General features: G+C 36.4%; 1 protein-coding gene across 15 annotated transcripts in view; it reads right to left on the bottom strand.

The window, feature by feature from the left end:
- RALB (RAS like proto-oncogene B) overlaps window positions 1–17,762 on the bottom strand; it is a 103,305-nt gene that overhangs the window by 29,481 nt on the left and 56,062 nt on the right. For 2 of the 15 annotated variants that reach the window (XM_072613368.1, XM_072613377.1), the window contains exon 1: window positions 10,843–10,893. The exons of the other annotated variants lie outside the window; for them this stretch is intronic. The gene's annotated coding sequence lies outside the window, so the exon portion shown is untranslated. Of the gene's footprint in view, window positions 1–10,842; window positions 10,894–17,762 lie in introns of those variants that run through there. 15 annotated transcript variants of the gene reach the window in all.

Genomic DNA, 17,762 nt, shown 5'->3' with positions numbered 1-17,762 from the left:
CTGGCTAAAAATATGGTCCTAAAAAGTTTCATATTTTCTGTAATTCTAGTATACAGCTTTTAAATTTTGCATATCATCATATGGAAAATTAAATAAATACTTCCATATTTTTAAGGCTGTTCCTAGGTTTTCTCTGGCTTTGTCTAGGAGTTAGTTGGTTCTAAAATTTCTGCTAATAAGCTTCTGATAACTTACTAATTTTTGTTCTAAGCCTTAGAAATTGTGATTCTAATTGTTAACCTTGGCTAATTCTTCCACTAGCTAAGAAACATGGGGTGTTTATCACCTTAAGGTTTCTCTAGATTTAATTGATGGGGGGGGGGGGGTAGAGGAGGTGAACTTCAAAAGCTAAGTGAGTGTTCAAATCATTCACAATAATTTGGAAGTAAGACTGTAGCATAATTGCTGCCTGTTAGGAAATTGTCAGCAATTATTTCAACTACTGGCTCTGACACTTAGATGCATATATTATACATATGTACTCAAAAGATAAGAACAAGCTAAGTATTTGTAAAACTGTCATTTTCTCTATTACTAAGTCACCAAACAAGTTTTTCTAAAGCTATGATTTTTAGTTGTATAGTGAGCAAAATAGGTTAGAAAACTATTTTGAAGCTTTGTGAATAGTTGTATGGGACAAGTAGATTTTTAGTGTTTAAATAAATCTGTAAAAAATGTATTATCCATTATACAAAAACTCATTATGTAAAATTTTCACCTCCAACATGTTTTGTTTAATGTTCTATGGCTTTGAAAATTTTCATTCCAAGTCTAAAACCATTTAACTTTAGGTAAAAGGAGGGGAAAAGATCTAAGTAAGCACATAAATTCTACATTCTAACAGATTAAAGCACAAAATTCAGTACTTTAAAGTAGGTTTCAGGACTTCTGATACTGTGTTGTAGGGGTTCTTAACTAGGGATCCATCATTTTAGATGAATTTTGTTATTTTGACAAGAGTAATTCAATATATTTGATTTCCTTTGCAATCTTACAAGGTTTACTTTACGTACTTAAAAACAGTATACTGGGGAGGGGTCCACTGACTTCACCAGACTGCCAAAGGGATTCAGGATACAGAAAAAGTTAACAAGCCCTACTCTACTGTGATTCCCTAGAGACAGATGCTGCTGCTGCTGCCTGAGTAAGACAAACAGTAAAATGTATGAAGAGGAAAAGAATTGTAAAGGAAAAAAGCAAGGGCTAGAAGCACTGACATAAAAAAAAACTAAAATAAAGTTAAGATTAAAAAGATTGGTGTATGAAAGAAAGATACAAAGGTCAACCTTAAACTATTTGTTTTAAAGATAAAAATAAAACTCATATGCTTCCACTCTGCCCCCAAAGATTACGAGAAATTAGAACTGGGTCTAATTCTGAAGTTCACATCTCTTAGAAAGTAAACCTGCCTGCTTGCTTGTAGCTAAGTGACACAGTAGATAAAAACACTGGTCTCAGAGTCAGGAAAATCTGAATCCATGTCTGATCTCAGACATTTACTAGCAGCGTGACCTTGATCAAGTTACTTAACCTATGTATGTCTCAGTTTCCTCAACTGTAACATGAGGATAGTAACAGCACCTTCCCAGGCTGTTGAGAAGCTTAAATGAGTTAATGTTTATAAAGTGCTCAGCACAGTGAACAGCACATAGTAGGCATTTAATAAATGCCTATTCCTTCCTCCCCTTATCCAGATTTTTTTTAATTATAAAAGACATTACAGAGTTGCTATTTATAATACACATCCTGGTTTTAACAACATAAATCTTGGAAAAGGAGATCTAACAGTCAAAATCTGGAAGTCCCATAAAATAGCTATTTTGATTTGGGATGGGGGGAGGGGCATATTTGATCTGGACCTAAGCTTCCAGTAGTGAAAGGAATTCCTGTAAGGGAGTTCCCTCTACCAATAAAGATGAGTAGCTATTCTGCTATTTAAACTATCAGACTTACTTTTAAAGAATCATAGATTTAGAGATTCAAGTAATCTTAAAGGACAGCTAGTCCATCTTCCTCATTAATTTTTATATATGCTCTCTGCAGCTTAGAGATGTTAAATGACTTGTCCAAGGTCACAAAGATCAGGATTTGAACTCAGGACCCGACTCAAAACAAGTGCTGCTTCCACTATTTTTAAAGAGCTATCTGGGAAAAGGGAGGGGAGAGGGCATTGCAGGGAACTAGATAAGGGGCAAGGAGAGCTACAGGAGGATTAAATTTACTGATTTGCCCTGCCCAAAGAAGCTGGCTCTCTATCCATTACCCAATACTACTTCTACAGCTAAGATATCTTAAGAGTACACATCCTATTAAGAACTTTTTTATTTAAGTGTTAAATAAATGTTTTTAATATTTTTTTTAAATTTTATTTATAATAATCTAGTCATTACTCAATGGATAAGTAATCAAAGGCTATGAACAGGTGGTGGTTCTCAAGTGAGGAAATACACGTTTTCAACAACCATATGAAAATATATTCCAAATCACTTACAATAGTAAAGAATCTATTAAATGTTTACTATGTGGCAGGCACTGTCCTAAGCACTGGAAATACAAGTACAAACAAATTGGACAGTCCCTATCTTCAAGGAACTGACATTCTAATAAAGAGACTCAACACTTATATGGAAGAGAATTTTGTAGTACTGATTTTATTACTGTCCTCAGAGTAGCATAAGCAATGAGGACAGGCAAGGAGTAAGTGGTGGGTCTGGATCTAGGCTACATCTGACAAACACTCACCAATCAAAAGCCTAGGCCAGAGAGAGAAGCTTAGGGTGCCCCATTGAAGGTGGAGGCTGGAGTACAGGAGCAGGATTCAATGAAGATGACAAACTGAAAGCAATTATGAGATTCTATCTCATACCCATCATACTGGTAAAAATGACAAAACAGAAAAATTAGGATTGTTGGAGGGACTGTGTGCACTAATATGCAGTTGGTAGATCTACAAATTGGTTCAACCACTCTAGAAAACAATTCGGATTACCAAATCACTAAAGTGCATATACCCTAAGATCCAGCCATGCTCTTACACTAAATATATATGCCAAAGAGCTCAAATATAAAGAAAAAGAACCTGTGTATACAAAAACCCTTAAAACAGCTTTTTGTTGTAGCAAAGAACTGGAAATAAAATGGGTACCCATCAACTTGGTGGCACAGTGAGCTGGACCTGAAGTCTAGGAGACCTGAATTCAAATTAAGCCTTAGATACTTAACTAGCTGAACACTCTGGGCCTTGGTGACCCTAGACAAGTCATTTAAAATTTCTGTGCCTCATTTTCTTCAGTTGTTAAATGGAGATAACATCACCTACCTTGTACCATTGTTGTGAGAGTCAAAACAGATAATATTTCTACAAGTGTTTAGCACAGTACTTGGCACTTAACAAGTGTTTGTTTCCTTCCTTTCTTTCCTCCTTCTATCAAATGAGGAATGATTGAACAAATTATGACATATGGATTAATGAAATAGTCTCACTGTAATAAATGGTGCTGTGTGCCAGGCCCGACTCAGGCTACTCTGGTACTTCAGGTTCAGTACTATAATGAAATGCAACACTCATAAACCAAAAGCAAAAGAAAGATTTACTTAATCACAGCAAGGAAAGGATATTCAGCACGGATTTGGTTGGGTGCAATTTCCTTGCATTTTTGTTGGCTATGGAGGTCAGTTAGCGGTCTAAAGGAAGAGTAACTTTATCCTTTATCTTTTCTCCTTTATGCTTGTGGTCCACCAGGAAGCTATGAGGACGGCCAGAAGCTTTAGTCTACTGAGTCAGTGAAGTCCTGAGTACAGCTTTCCATAGCTTTAAGGGACAAACTAGCCCAGCCTACCTAGCAGACACATTTCTACCACACTTGAGAACTAGTGCAGAATGAAATGAGTTGAGCCAAGAAAACAATTTCCACAATAACCAAAATAATATAAAGGAAAACAAGTCTGAAAATCTTTACACTCTGATCAAAGCAAAGATCAATAATGACTTCATGCCTTCCATCTCCTATCAGACAGATGACGGACTAGAGGCCCAGAATGAGATTTACACTTTCAAATAGACCCAATACATGACTGTAATTATTTGTTACAAGGGAAGGTCTCTAATGGAAGGCAGGTGTGATTAGGAGACAGGGAGGGAGGGAGGGAGAGAGGGAGGAAAAGAGAGAGAGAGAGAGGGAAGAGAGGGAGGGAGGGAAGGAGCAAGGGAGGAAGGGAGGAAGGAAGGAAGGAAGGAAGGAAGGAAGGAAGGAAGGAAGGAAGGAAGGAAGGAAGGAAGGAAGGAAGGAAGGAACACCATTTTTAAAACAGAACAAAACATGAAGGAGGAGACACAAATAGGACAAATTTATCAATGCTATGTTAAATTCAATATACTTTAAAAATATTTAAGGGAAGTTCATGGTTTAATTTACAGTCCTTTTTTACTCTTTGTGTACATGAAAAATGTTTACATGCTGATTATTCTCAAATTCCTAACAAGGAAACTTAAAAAATAATAAACGTGAGGAATGGCACTAACAGGAGCCACAAAAAGGTTCTCCTGGCTCTGGTTCACTACAAAAACTTCTTCTCCCTGTTACCCAGATTCTTCAGACCTTCAAGTTCCTTTTAAAATAATCAAGAATTGTACAACTGCAGGCACCAATTTACCTAGAAAAGCTAACAATTCTTTGTTAGGCAAATATAAAGACTTCAGCCTGGTGAATTTTCCCAAAGATAACTTTCTAACTGAAATATTTTAAAGGATTTTCATATAACTCTTAGTTATAAGATTAAGATCATGGAAACATCCAACTGCAAACTAAGCAAAAAGGATTTGATCCAAACTACAACATTTCTTGGTCAAGCAAGTTATGTAACCTAGTTTTCAATGTGAAATTCAAGAATTGTGCATTCATCCATATCCACATCCCAAATATAACAGGAGGTAAAAAAAAATTTAAACCTTAAATTCTGATATCCTTAGTACCAAGTTAACAAAAGCTTGGTTACTGGCTATCATTAATTCAAATTTTGGAATCAATGTCCATAAAAGCTTTAAACTTTTCTGTTAAGGCTCCTTTTTTAAAGTCCTCTATACGGCTGTCCTTATTGCTTGCCAAAAACATCTAAACTAAGTACTAAAACTGTTCGTCACAAACATTTCTCTCTAAACAATATTCTTTAGCAAATGTGATTTCAAACGTTGTCTGCAGTCCCTGTACTGAGAGAGATCACAATTCTTCTAAGCCTTAGGAAACAGATCAATCAACAAGCCCTTATTAAGTGCCTACTATTTACATATAAATATTAAATAGTGCCTGCCCCAAAGGAGTTTACATTCTATTAGAAAAGATTAAAAAGTACACACACATATCTATATTAAAAAGATACATAAGGTAACAGGAGAGGGAAAAAGAAGGGAGAAAAAGAAAAGCTTCATGCAAAAGCGATCTGACTTGAGCTCAGAAGGAAACTAGGAGTTCTTGAAGGTAGAGATAAGAAGGGAGTACATTCCAGACATCAGTGACAGTTTGTGGAAAAACACTGAGATGAAAGGAGAGTCTCATGTAAAGAAGAATAAGAAAGCCAGTTTGGCTGGACTTTGGCATTTGTGAAAAGGCATAATGCACAATTGGCCTCAACAAGTTTTAAGTTAGAGCCAAGTTGTTAAAGGGCTTTAAATGCCAAACATAGGAATCTGTATTTGATCCTAAAAACCAAAGGAGAACCACTGGTATTTATTAAGTAGCACACTGACATGGGCAGACCTGCACTTTAGAAACATACCACCTTGGTTGCCCAGAGGAGGATAAATTGGAGAGGACAGGGGCTTGAGGCAGAAAAGCCAATTTTAGAAGCTACTACTACACCTAGGTAAAAAAGTGATGAGGACCTGAAATCAGAGTGTGTAAAGATGAGGGGAGGGATGTCAGAGATGCTATGGAGGTGACAGAAACAAGACTAGGAGACTAACTGATTAGATAGATATGGCAGATGAGGGAAGAGGGTAAGAGAGAATAGGGAGTTGAGGGTTACTCTGAAGGTGCAAGCCTGGGTGACCAGAAAGATAGAAATGTTTCTGACAGAAAATGGATATTTCATGAGTGGCTATGGCCAAAATATTCATCATCTGGTGACTCATTCAATATTTTACACTTTTTATATTTCAGACTTCTTAAAATGTTTTAGACTTCCAACTCAATTCAAAATGTAATCTCCACAAAGTCTTACTCTAATGTTTCACTGTGTCATGTGAACAAAGTGCAAGAATCCGGCAGTCTATCATACTTTAAAGGCTTCTAGTCCCTACAGTAGATTCTATTTTCCAAGGACTTTCCTAGCTAAGAATGGGAAGGATCAACCCTAAAAGGCTAGCTACTTGGTGGCCATGGCAATCCATAAAACAAAAATACAAAATGGCCCACAGGCCTGTGCTAACCCCTTCCATCTCATTTCATGAAGTACCTACTTAGCCTCTTTTGACAAAACCTTTAAGAATATCGATACTGTATCTTTGATATGGTTTTGAGAAGGGAACATTTAGGCTTTTACAATGACACAGCAAACTACATCTTTATAAACACATAACTAACTCAAAAGATTCAGAGAACACAAGATCTCAGTTTGTTTCCTAATTACAGAAAAGGATTTGATTAGTGGAGAAAATGCCACCTTTATTACTGCATTCAACAAGCATTTATATGGCATCTATGCTCTGTGTCAAGTACTGTGTTAGGCCACGGAAGATACAAAATAAAAGCCAAATGTCTCCATCCTCAAGGAATTTACATTCTACTGGGGAGGGGAGACAGAGAAGAGGCACACACAACTTATGTACGTAAAAATAAGTAAACACAAAATGTATCCTAAATAAATGTATGAAGTTGTTTCAAAGAAAAAAGGCAGAACACTAATAACTCAGGGGAGAGAGGCAAATTAGAATAAACTTCTTATAGGTGGCAGCACTTAAGGTGGGCATTGAAAAAATCTGAGAATGATTTTACACAACAGAAATAAGAAGGGAATGCATTCTAGATGGGGGACAGGCAATGCAGAGAAATAATGTTGCTTATTAACAAGTTTGGCTGGAATGCAGAATGCATAAGTAACATAAGAAACCCACAAATACAGGCTTGAGTCGCAATATTAAGCACTTTGAAAGCTACAGAATTTTCATTTTACCCTATAGGCAATAGGGAGCCACTGGAACTTCTAGAGCAGTGAAATAATATGATCAAATTGTGCTTTAGTAGAATCACCTTGTTAGCTTGTATTGAGGAAAGAGAGAAACCTTAGGTACAGAAAACATTTATAGGGTTGGTGGTGAACGGTGATAACGACCTGAACCAGGGTGGTAGTAGTATGAGAAGTGAGATGAGGAAAGATACAAAAGGTGTTATGGAGGTAGATTTGCTAAGACATCAAGATTAAGGGAGAAGGTAGAGTTAAAAGTATCTGAAGTTGCAAAACATGGTAACTGAAAGGATGATGGATTTCAACAAAAAGAGAGAAGGGGGAGGGAAGAGATAATCTATCCTGCCATTCTGCTATGAATAAGTTGACATACAGAAAGGACATCCAGGTGGAAATGACCAACAAGCAATTGGTGATATAAACTAGAGCTCAAGAGAAATATGAGGGCTGATCTACAAATCTGGATTCATTTGTACTGAAATGATTGGGGGAATTTTTGACTAAAGAACAGATAGAAAGCAATATGAAATGCAAGATGGATAATTTTGATTACATTTAACTGAAAAGTTTTTGCACAACCAAATCCAATGCAACCAAAATTGGGAGGGATGTAGTAAATTGGGAAAGAATTTTTACAGCTAATCTCAGGGATAAAGGCCTCATTTCTAGAATATATAGAGAACTGAGTCAAATGTACAACAATACAAGTCATTCCCCAATTGATAAATGGTCAAAGGATATGAACAGGCAATTTTCAGAGGAAGAAACTAAAGGTATCTATAATCATATGAAATAATTGGGGGGGATAGGGGGTGGTGGACAGAGACACATGAAAAGAAGATAAGGACCTGTGTCATGAATATCCAGGGAGGAGTCAGTGTCTCTGAAGTAGTGTTCAGCAATGTCAAATGATACAGATAAGTCAAAAAGGATAAGGAAGAAGAAAAGGCTCTCAGATCTGACATTAAGAGCACACTGACAAACTCGGAGAAGGAAGTTCCAACTGAAATAAGAACAGACAGGAGGTCAGCTTTTGCCTTATCTTGTCTGACCCAAGTCTCCATGCCACTTCTCTCACTGTGCCCCAAACAGTTCAATTCCCTCCTCACCCCCACCCCCAAGCCCTGCAACTTTCTGTGTTTTCTTCTCCCACTGGAATAGCAGTTCCTTGAGGCAGGGATTGTCTTGTTAATTTGTACTTGTGCCCATGTACTTATTATTAGTACAGTAATGGGCACATAGTAACAGCTGAAAAAGACACTACACAAAAATATGTAGATTCAGATGGAAGAAGTACATCAGTGTACTTATTAAAGCATGATATTCATTTTTCAATCCCATTCACCAATTATGCAAAAGTTTTTGTTGAAATATGGCTAGTCAATTTTCATTTTGCCAGAGGTCAATCAGTTGTTTTTAGATGCTAATCAGCATTATATTTTTATATTTTTAACAAGTTAATTAACCCACTGAACCTCTTCTTTTGGAAGATTAATTTTGAACAGGTTAAAAAATGTTGTTTCCAAGTGTGAAGATATGAAAGTTTTCACAGATAATACACATTTTTCACAACAAAAACGTAGTTTTTACATGCCCTGCTAATCCTGGTGGCTTCATTCTATCACTAGCTAGTATCTCAAGGCACAATGTATATACTCTTAAGGTGAGGCACATCATTAATAATAGTGGATATGAATCAATATTTCAAATAATCTTAATTTCAAATTGTCAGCTCTAATTAGTCATGTTTTTATTTGTAATGTGGCTAACAAAAAAGTATCAGCTGTGCCATTTGTTCACCTTCCTTCACAGTATTAGTATCATAATTCATTCAGTTTCTTTGCCAGAAACTTTTTTTTAGCTGTTGTGTATCTTATTCAGAGCTAATTTGGCTAAAATTAGACCATATAATCCAAAAGCCCAGTTAGCCAGACACATGTAAACTATAATATACACAATATACTGAAAGCAAATAAATGACTTAACCCTTCATACTGTGGAACTCCCAACCTTTCCATACATGACACCAACCTACTGTGACTCACTCTAAGAGGCTAAATTTTCATCTACAGATTAAATATTAGTCAAAATAAATTTCTTATTTTTTAAATAAACAGTAAAATAAATATAAACAGAAGTTCTAATTTTCCTTCTTGCATGTCAATAGAATATTTTATGTGCCTCCTGGAATATCTATACCCAACATGAAGATCTATGCTGTTGCTAATCTCTAAAAACCTAGGACAAACTCAAAAAGAGCTGTGTTAAAATAATTCACTCTAGCCTACTTCTTTATATTTTACAAAGCTTTCCTCAAGACAACTCTGTAAAGTATTATTCCTATTTTATAGATGGGGAATTTGAACCTCAGAAAGGTTAAGTAATTTACCTATAACCATACAGCTAACAGATTATAGGATTTAGGAATGAAAGGTAAATTAAGAGTTTATTCCAATCCTCAATTTCACAGATAAGAAAACTGTGGCCCATAAAGGTTAAATGAATTGTCCCAAGCTGACAGCAGAATAGCCTGGATTCAAATTGAGATTCTCTGACTCCAAATTCAGTGTTCTTTGCACTGTTATACTTGCATGCAAAAGCTGAAAAAAGGCTGGCAACTTCACATGGTCCTTACATGCTCATTCCAGACAGAATGATGAAGAGACAGCCTAGGGTTAGGACTTTGTTCTTGATAGTACTCAAGATCACTGCATCACTTGCAATTTCTGCAAGAATCATATTCACTCAGGAATAATCCAAATCTATACCCACTGCTGGTCTGCGAGTCCAGGTAAGGACTATATCAGTTCCTTTGGAAAGGGAAGCAGAGTTTTCTTGACAGTCTAGGAACTCAGGCATGATCCACTTTACATTTTTGGGTTTTTTTATCACATTAAATAAAACCTGTCCTATAGTCAATGCCTTATCAGCCTGAGTTCTTGCAGGAGATCAGAGGGCCTTTTTAATAAAGCAAAATAAATTATGTTCTTAGGACTTTACCTAAATTGGCAATAAGCCAAAGAGATTTTACAAGTAAATTAGTAAGTACAATAAAATTATACTAGGATATATCATATTGGGAATCAAATGACACATGAGTTTTAGTGTTGCCTCTCCACATTAAAATAATCACTTCTTAATCTAACTATTTGTAAGGCATTTTCTTAATCAGATTTTATTAAAGCACAGCAAACTTGAAATGGCATTCACAATGGGAACTAAATAAAACCAGTCATTTTACCTATTCAAGTATTTTTCCCACTTACATTGTAGCCTCCCCTACAAACTGATAAAAAAAAAACTAACCAAAAAAATGTTTCCTCTCTGTATCTCCTTCAAGTAGGCTACCACTATCTGGGAAATAGAAAATTTGAATTAACTCTGTTTCCCCAGTGACCTTCATTAAAATACCTGGTTTATTGCTTACAATCTGAGGGTAAGTATTTATTCATCAGTTTCTCCACATATAAAATGATGGTTAAAAAGGATAATCTCTAATTCTTTTAATTCTATCAATAAAGTCCTTCCAGTTTTTTGTTAACATAGCATCTTTCAAAACAGGCTAGGCTGTGCTGTCAGAGGACATCTAGCTTACCTTGTAACTAAACAAGAAACCAACCAACAAACGGCCACTGAAACCCTCTAATGAGGGAGAACAATTACCTCTTGAAGCGGTTGTGTCCACTGCATCATCCACCCAATGCTTGCAGATCTGCCTTCTGATACCAAGCAGAACAGGATCAATACTTTCACCACAGTATAGTCTTCTAAATCCTTAAAAGTCCCTGCTAACTCTTCTCATGAACACACTAAATATCCCCAACTTCTTTCCACCAATTTTCATTTAGTTTAATTATAGTTCTTGACTATCATGGCTGCCCTCCTCTGGACATTCTCCACCTTACTAATGTCCTTCCCAAAATGGAATATAATATTCCAGACGTGAACTAAACAGGACGAAGTAGAGAGCTATATCGAACAAGTATTTATTAAGCACCTGCTCTGTGCCTCAAAGAGTTTACATTTTATTAGAGAAGATATCAAATAAGAGGTGACTATATGACCTCTTTAGTCTAGAACACTATTGCTCTCTCACTACAGCCCAAGAATGAATTAGCTTTGTTGACTGCCAACTAACATCTATCTATGCTTCCTTACTGTGTGTTTGAGAAGCTGATTTAACAAAAGCGTAAGATTTTATATTCATTCCTATTAAATTTCTTTTTATTAGATTCAGTACAATACATCATAGTTTTCAGAAACACTCTGGAATTATGTCATTCAAGGAGTTGAGCATATTATCTAGCTTTGTGACATCTAGAAATTTGATAAATATATCTTATTTTTTTCCAGGTCATTGATAAAAATATTAAACAGCAGACAGGTCAAACAAAGATCCCTGGGGCATTCTATAAGATCCCTTCCAAACTGACACTGAACCATTATTGACCACTCTTTGGGTCCAGTCATTCTACCAGTTCAGAAGTCAGCTAACTAGATTATTTAAGAGTCCTTAAAGTATCACAGAGATATACACTTAAAGCTGGAGGGGACCTCAAAGGCCATCTAGTCCAACTCCCTCATTTAGAGATGAAGAAACTGAGACCCAGGGAGGTTAAGTGACAAAGCTGGGGTCTGAAGCCAGGGCCACTGAATCCAGTACCAGTGTTCCTTACAATCTTTACCACAGAAAAAGTAAACAAAGTCTGTCCAATGTTCTGCTAAAATCTAGGTAAACTATATAACAATAGTTAGGAATAGTTAAAATTCATATAATGTTTTAAGGTCTGCAAAGTGCTTTGCAAATATCTTATTTTATTCTCACAATAACCCTGAGAGGTAGGTGTTATTATTAACCCCATGTTACAGATGAGAAAACTGAGGCTGACAGAAGCTAAGTGACTTGCCAAGGGTCACACAGGTAGTATCTTCCCTATGCCAGATCCAGCATTCTATCCACTGGGACACCTAACTATATTGTAGAGAAGTCCTGATCTACCACTTAGTAACTGTTAAAAAGGGAAATAAGGTTAGTTTGATATGATCATCCAGTGAAAATAGTCCTGCGGTCAATCAAAAGGTCTGAGTTCCAATCTTGGTTCTGCTACTTTCTTCCTTATCAACCTTTAGCAAGTCACTTCACTCCTGTGGTTCTCAAGGTACCTCTGGCACATAAAGAGGTGGCATTAAAAGGCCTCCGAGATCCTTTCAAGCTCCACATCTACGATCTATTCTTGACAGTCATGCTGATTTTTTGGAATCATTGCTTTCTTTTCTAGATGCTCACTAACCAACCCTTTAATTCAAGATATGTTCAAGAATTTTGCCAGCATTTAAAGTTAAGCATCCTGGCCAACAGACGATAGATCCTTTATAACTCAATCTAAAATTCCTGTTTTTCTGAAATTAGACAAGCCAACACCTCATTTCACCACTCCTTTTTGCTCAAGCAAATGCCTGAAAATAATATATTTCCATTTCCCATAGAAATAACATTTCTCAAAATACTTTCTTCTGAGCTTCTCATGTAAATATTAGAAGTCTGGGAAAAACTGCCCCAGCCAAGCAACTTAATTTAGATAAAGGAAGGCAAACAGGATAAGCATTTATGTAGCACCTACTACGTGCCAGATACTGTGTTAAGTGCTTTAGAAATACCTCATCTTCAATCATCACAACAACCCAGGGAGAAAAGTGCTATTATTATCTTTTATAGATGAGGAAAATGAGGAAAATAGAAATTAAGTGACTTACTTAGGGTTACCCAGTTGATAAATGTGGAAGGCTATATCTGAATTCTGGTCTTCCTGATTCCAGGCTCAGAATTCCACTTACTGCACCAACCAATTGCCTAGCTGCTCTTCAATCCAGGAAATCACTAATTATCAATGTCTTTCAAATGTTAATCATCCTTCCCCAGTTTGCTGCTTTGCAAAAATATTTCCACACTTACAGGATCAGATATGTATTCTTTTACCTTCACATTTAACAAAATGATTTTGGAGAGAAAGGCTATTTCTCCCATGGAATATGAAAGGTTTTTCGTAGGAAGAATGACAGTTTAGAAATTGATTTAGGAACTTTAGAAAAATCTACACATTTACATAAAAGATGTCAGTGACCAAAAGACAGAGGTTTTTTCCATTTTGTCCCCCTGCCTCAAAAGAAATAAAAACTACAACCAAATATCCTATCAGGAACAATGGGCAGTTGGGAAAAGAAGAACTTCAAAGGATTAAGAAAAGTTTACCTTCAGGACCAAAATTAGCAGTAATCCTCCTTATCTCATTCCCCAAATCCACCACTTGCATACTGATGCATAAAATTCCTTTAATAGAATTCCACAATTTTTAGAACATAAATGTTGGTTGAGGTAACACACTGAAAACCCTAATTTCCACTAAAGTATAATCAATCAGCAACAAATTACTAACATCTGATTTTTCTCATGTCTCATACAACAAGAATAGTAACACTTATACAAACTACCGTACTGGATTAAGAGTAAAAGCACTATAAAAACGGTGAAGGCATACAAATATGAGTTATTTGTTTATTATGACATAATATCTAGGAACATACTGTTGGGTACACCACCAGAATTTTGAATTTATTTGTGGCTTCAGGGATAGGTACAGGCACAGTACCGAGGTATTAAAAGTTCAACAACTTCTGATGACAGAACCAAGGGAGGTAAATTTTAAAACTGAACTCCTTTACTCTTACCTCCCCCTTTTATAACCCCAGTTAAATCTGATTTAATGCAAAGACTTAGGAATGAATGCAAATAATTCAGGGAAAATATGATAATGAGAAAATAAGTGGACCCTCAGAGCTCCTGAAACAGTAGGAGCTAGTCAACACCAAATGGAGGGAAAGGTCCAATAATGGAAGACTAAGCAAATTTTAATGCACTCGCAATTTAGCTGAAAAAAAATGAAAAACTTCCACAGACGAGGAAGTAAAAGAAACAGTGGTCTAAAGTCTTCCTGTCACTGGTCACAAACACACATAATTTATGATTTATTTGTTAATTGAGGCATTACTGTAGTTTCCAACAGCTTTTAAGAGGAAAAAAGGAGAAAGACTGGTGAGGTAAGACTGTTACAAGATAAAAGGTCAAAAAGAAGTTTCTATTCCCCAAGAATGAAGTACACCACTTTGCCAACTACTAGTTTTGCAGTTAAAAACACTCCAAGTAAATCCTTTTGGTATCACTCTTTTTATCAACTTGTTTAGAGGGTTGGAAATCTTATATATCTAAGTCTAGTGATCGCACAGATATTAAAATGAAGCTCAATTTTTAAACATCCAAAGCTACTGTACCTCTGGCTATTTAACTGAATCATTTTAGCATCTGGTGCTAGAGCCCATAAATAAAAAATCCTAAACTGCAAAGTACATCCATTAAAAAGCACCAGCACAGTAAAAACTCCAACTCCGCTTTAATCTCTTACTATAACCTTACAAATAATGAAAACATGTATAGGTCAGGGCAAAAAGAAAGAGAGAAGAGGTACAAAAATGTCTGGACTAAACAAAAAATAACAACTGATACTTATCAAGGACCTACTATGTGTAAGGCACTACAGATGCCACTGACCAAGATTACATTTTCCTTCAACTTTGCAGTGCTCATTTAAAAGTATCTTCTTTTAGTGTCTAAACACACACTATACTCTACTGAGCGCAACTAGATGGTGCAGTGGATAAAGGTCTGAAATCAGGAAAACCTGAGTTCAAATCCAGCCTCAGACATTTACTAGCTGTGTGACCCTGGGTAAGTCACTTATCCCTGCTTGCCTCAGTTTTCTCATCTGTAAAACAATGGAGAGAAGGGAAATGACAAACCACTCCAGTTACTTTGCCAAGAAAGCCCTAAATGGGGTCACAAAGAGTCAGACATGACTGAAGTGACTCTACAACCACAAAAATAAATACTCTACTGAAAATGTAAGGAAATAACAGCCAAATACATCCTTGAGGAAACAAGGGGAAATGTGATAAAGAAAACATCATGCAGTAGAAAGAAAAGAGAATTTAGAATCACAGGACCTGAATAGGAAACTCAACAGCACTACTTACACCTGTGCCATCCTGTGCCAGTCACTGTCTCTGGGCTTCAATTTCTTCACGTGTAAAATTGAGGGCAGTGGATAGAAGGTTATGGGAAATGGAAAAAGCACTGCCTATGAGTCAGAGGCCCTGGATTCACAAAGTCTCAAAGACAATGCTTACTCACTTATGTGACCTTGGGCAAGAAACAACTTCCAAAGGCACATACAAAATAAGAGGGGTTGTTCTAGATAGCCTATAGGCTTCTTCCCAACTCCATCTATGATGCTATTAAAAGGAATGATGGGTTAAGCTAAATGACTTCTAAAGTTCCTTACATCTCTGTCCTTTTACCCTAAATAACATAAAAACATTGAATTTTAAAAACCGTATGTACTAATCGGTCTAAAAGAAGAGCTCCATATCCCCTTCTCTCCAACAGCACAGGCACCACCCTAGTGCATGCCCTCATCCACCTTCCTCCCTTATCCTGTCTCATCTCTCCCTCCTCCAATCTGTCCTCCACACAGATGCCAAATTCATTTTCTGGAGACCATGTCATTGCCCTACTCAATAAACTCCACTGGCTCCTGGCATCCTCTACGAGCAAATATAAACTCTTCTGTTTGGCATTTAAAGTTTTTCATAATCTGGCCTTTCCCTATATTTCCAGTGTTACACATTACTCCCTTCCCGCTGTTCCTCACATACCATCTCCTACTTTTAAACCTTGGTATTGGCTGTCCCCCGTGCCTAAAATACTTGCTTTTTCTCTTCTCATCTCCCAGTCTCTTATCCTTGGCTCCCTTCAAGATCAGATCAAGTGCGGTCTTCTGCAAGAGTACTTTCCCAATCACTCTGTTTGTGCCTTCCCCTCTAAAGTTACCTCTTATCCACTTTGTATGTTTATGCATACATGTGTGTGCACATGTTCTCGCCTCCATTTGAATTTAGGTTCCTTAAGAGTAGGCACTATTTTGCTTTTTCTTCATATCTTATTTTTATTTTATTTTATTTATATGCTTGTTAGTTGATTGGTCCTGGTCAAATTTAAATATGCTTGATGGTATATGTGTGTATACATATACACACATACACATATGTGAGCATGGATACATAAGTCTATGTATATATGTGTGTGTATATTGTACATATAGATACATACATATATCCACACTTTTTCGTACCTGTGTGTGTGTGTGTGTTTATATATAATACATACATACTAGCTATATGACCCTGGGCAAGTCATTTAAACTCTGCCTAAACATAACGGAGAAGGAAATGGCAAACCACTCTAGTAGCTCTGCCAAGAAAACTCCAAAGACACATGACTGAACAACAACAACAGCATTAGTATATAGGGTTTACATCAGATTTCTTTAAAATAGCATTAATTTTCCATTTTATATTTTGAAGATTTTTATGATGAAAAAGTTTACAATTATTTCAATTGCAATTGTTTTATTTGATCCTTTTTTAAAATCAATGCCAACTTTTTCATCTAATAGGCTAGAAATATATAGCAATTTGAAATTATAATTCTGTGCAGGTTTCACACACACAAAAAAACCACAAAATAATATAGCACATGTAAACAGCACCTTTGCATTCTGTTGGTTTCTTTGTTTGTTTGTTTGTTTTTTAAAGGAAAACTTAAAAAGGCTTCTAGAGTTTCGAACCTTGATGAAGAGCACTCAAGAAAACTGTTAATAGTTAGGCCCCGTACAACTGTTGTGATCAATCTGAAGTTAAGGAACTGTCATCCTGTGCTCATACTAACAACCCAATCATCTTCCTTCTTAGGCATTTACTACGTCACATCCAGTCTGTTCCCTCATTCATCTAACAGTACAAATACATATCCACTCCACCATCTACCCAAAACATCTAGCAACCAATCCTTAGGATCTGTATTTCTAGGGAGGCATAAACATATACATGTGTTCCATATACCATAACTGTACAGTTCATTAATGGAACTTACTATCCCAGTAACATTTATGATCAGACATCATATATACTTGTCAGACAGCTCGAGGTTAAACAGTTTTTTGGAATCAGGCTGAGAGACCACCATCATCAAATGGCTCACAAACTGAGCCACGAAGACTTCTTCATGTTCTCTAAATAACTGGCCCTACCATGGATAGTTTGGTCCAACTTTTCCCCTCCTGTTTAGCTTCTGTACTTTCCAGTTAGAAAATAGGTGATGCAGATTAAGTATTTTGTAAAATAAAACCTAAAGCATAGTTATTTGTTACTAGTAGCAGATAATCCTCTTTCTCACCCCTATTTCAGCCAGGCCCTGCAGGTTGGATTCTCCCCAGAAATATTCATTCAAGCATTTGCCCCATTGAATACACACAATACTGGCGAGTCAGAAACCACAGTTTGAAAGTGGTCTGTCGAAAAAATTAAGTAGACTTAAAATCCTGCTATGCAAGGAGACTACAGCTACTTTTCAATGAAATCAATTAAATTCCTTACTATTATATAAAGATGTGTGACAGAATGCAAAGGATTCT

This window comes from Notamacropus eugenii, chromosome 5 (assembly GCF_028372415.1).
Source record: "Notamacropus eugenii isolate mMacEug1 chromosome 5, mMacEug1.pri_v2, whole genome shotgun sequence".
Taxonomy (NCBI): Eukaryota; Metazoa; Chordata; class Mammalia; order Diprotodontia; family Macropodidae; genus Notamacropus; species Notamacropus eugenii.
The sequence above is the reverse complement of the archived record's forward strand: the minus strand, read 5'-3'. Positions and strand labels throughout refer to the sequence as shown.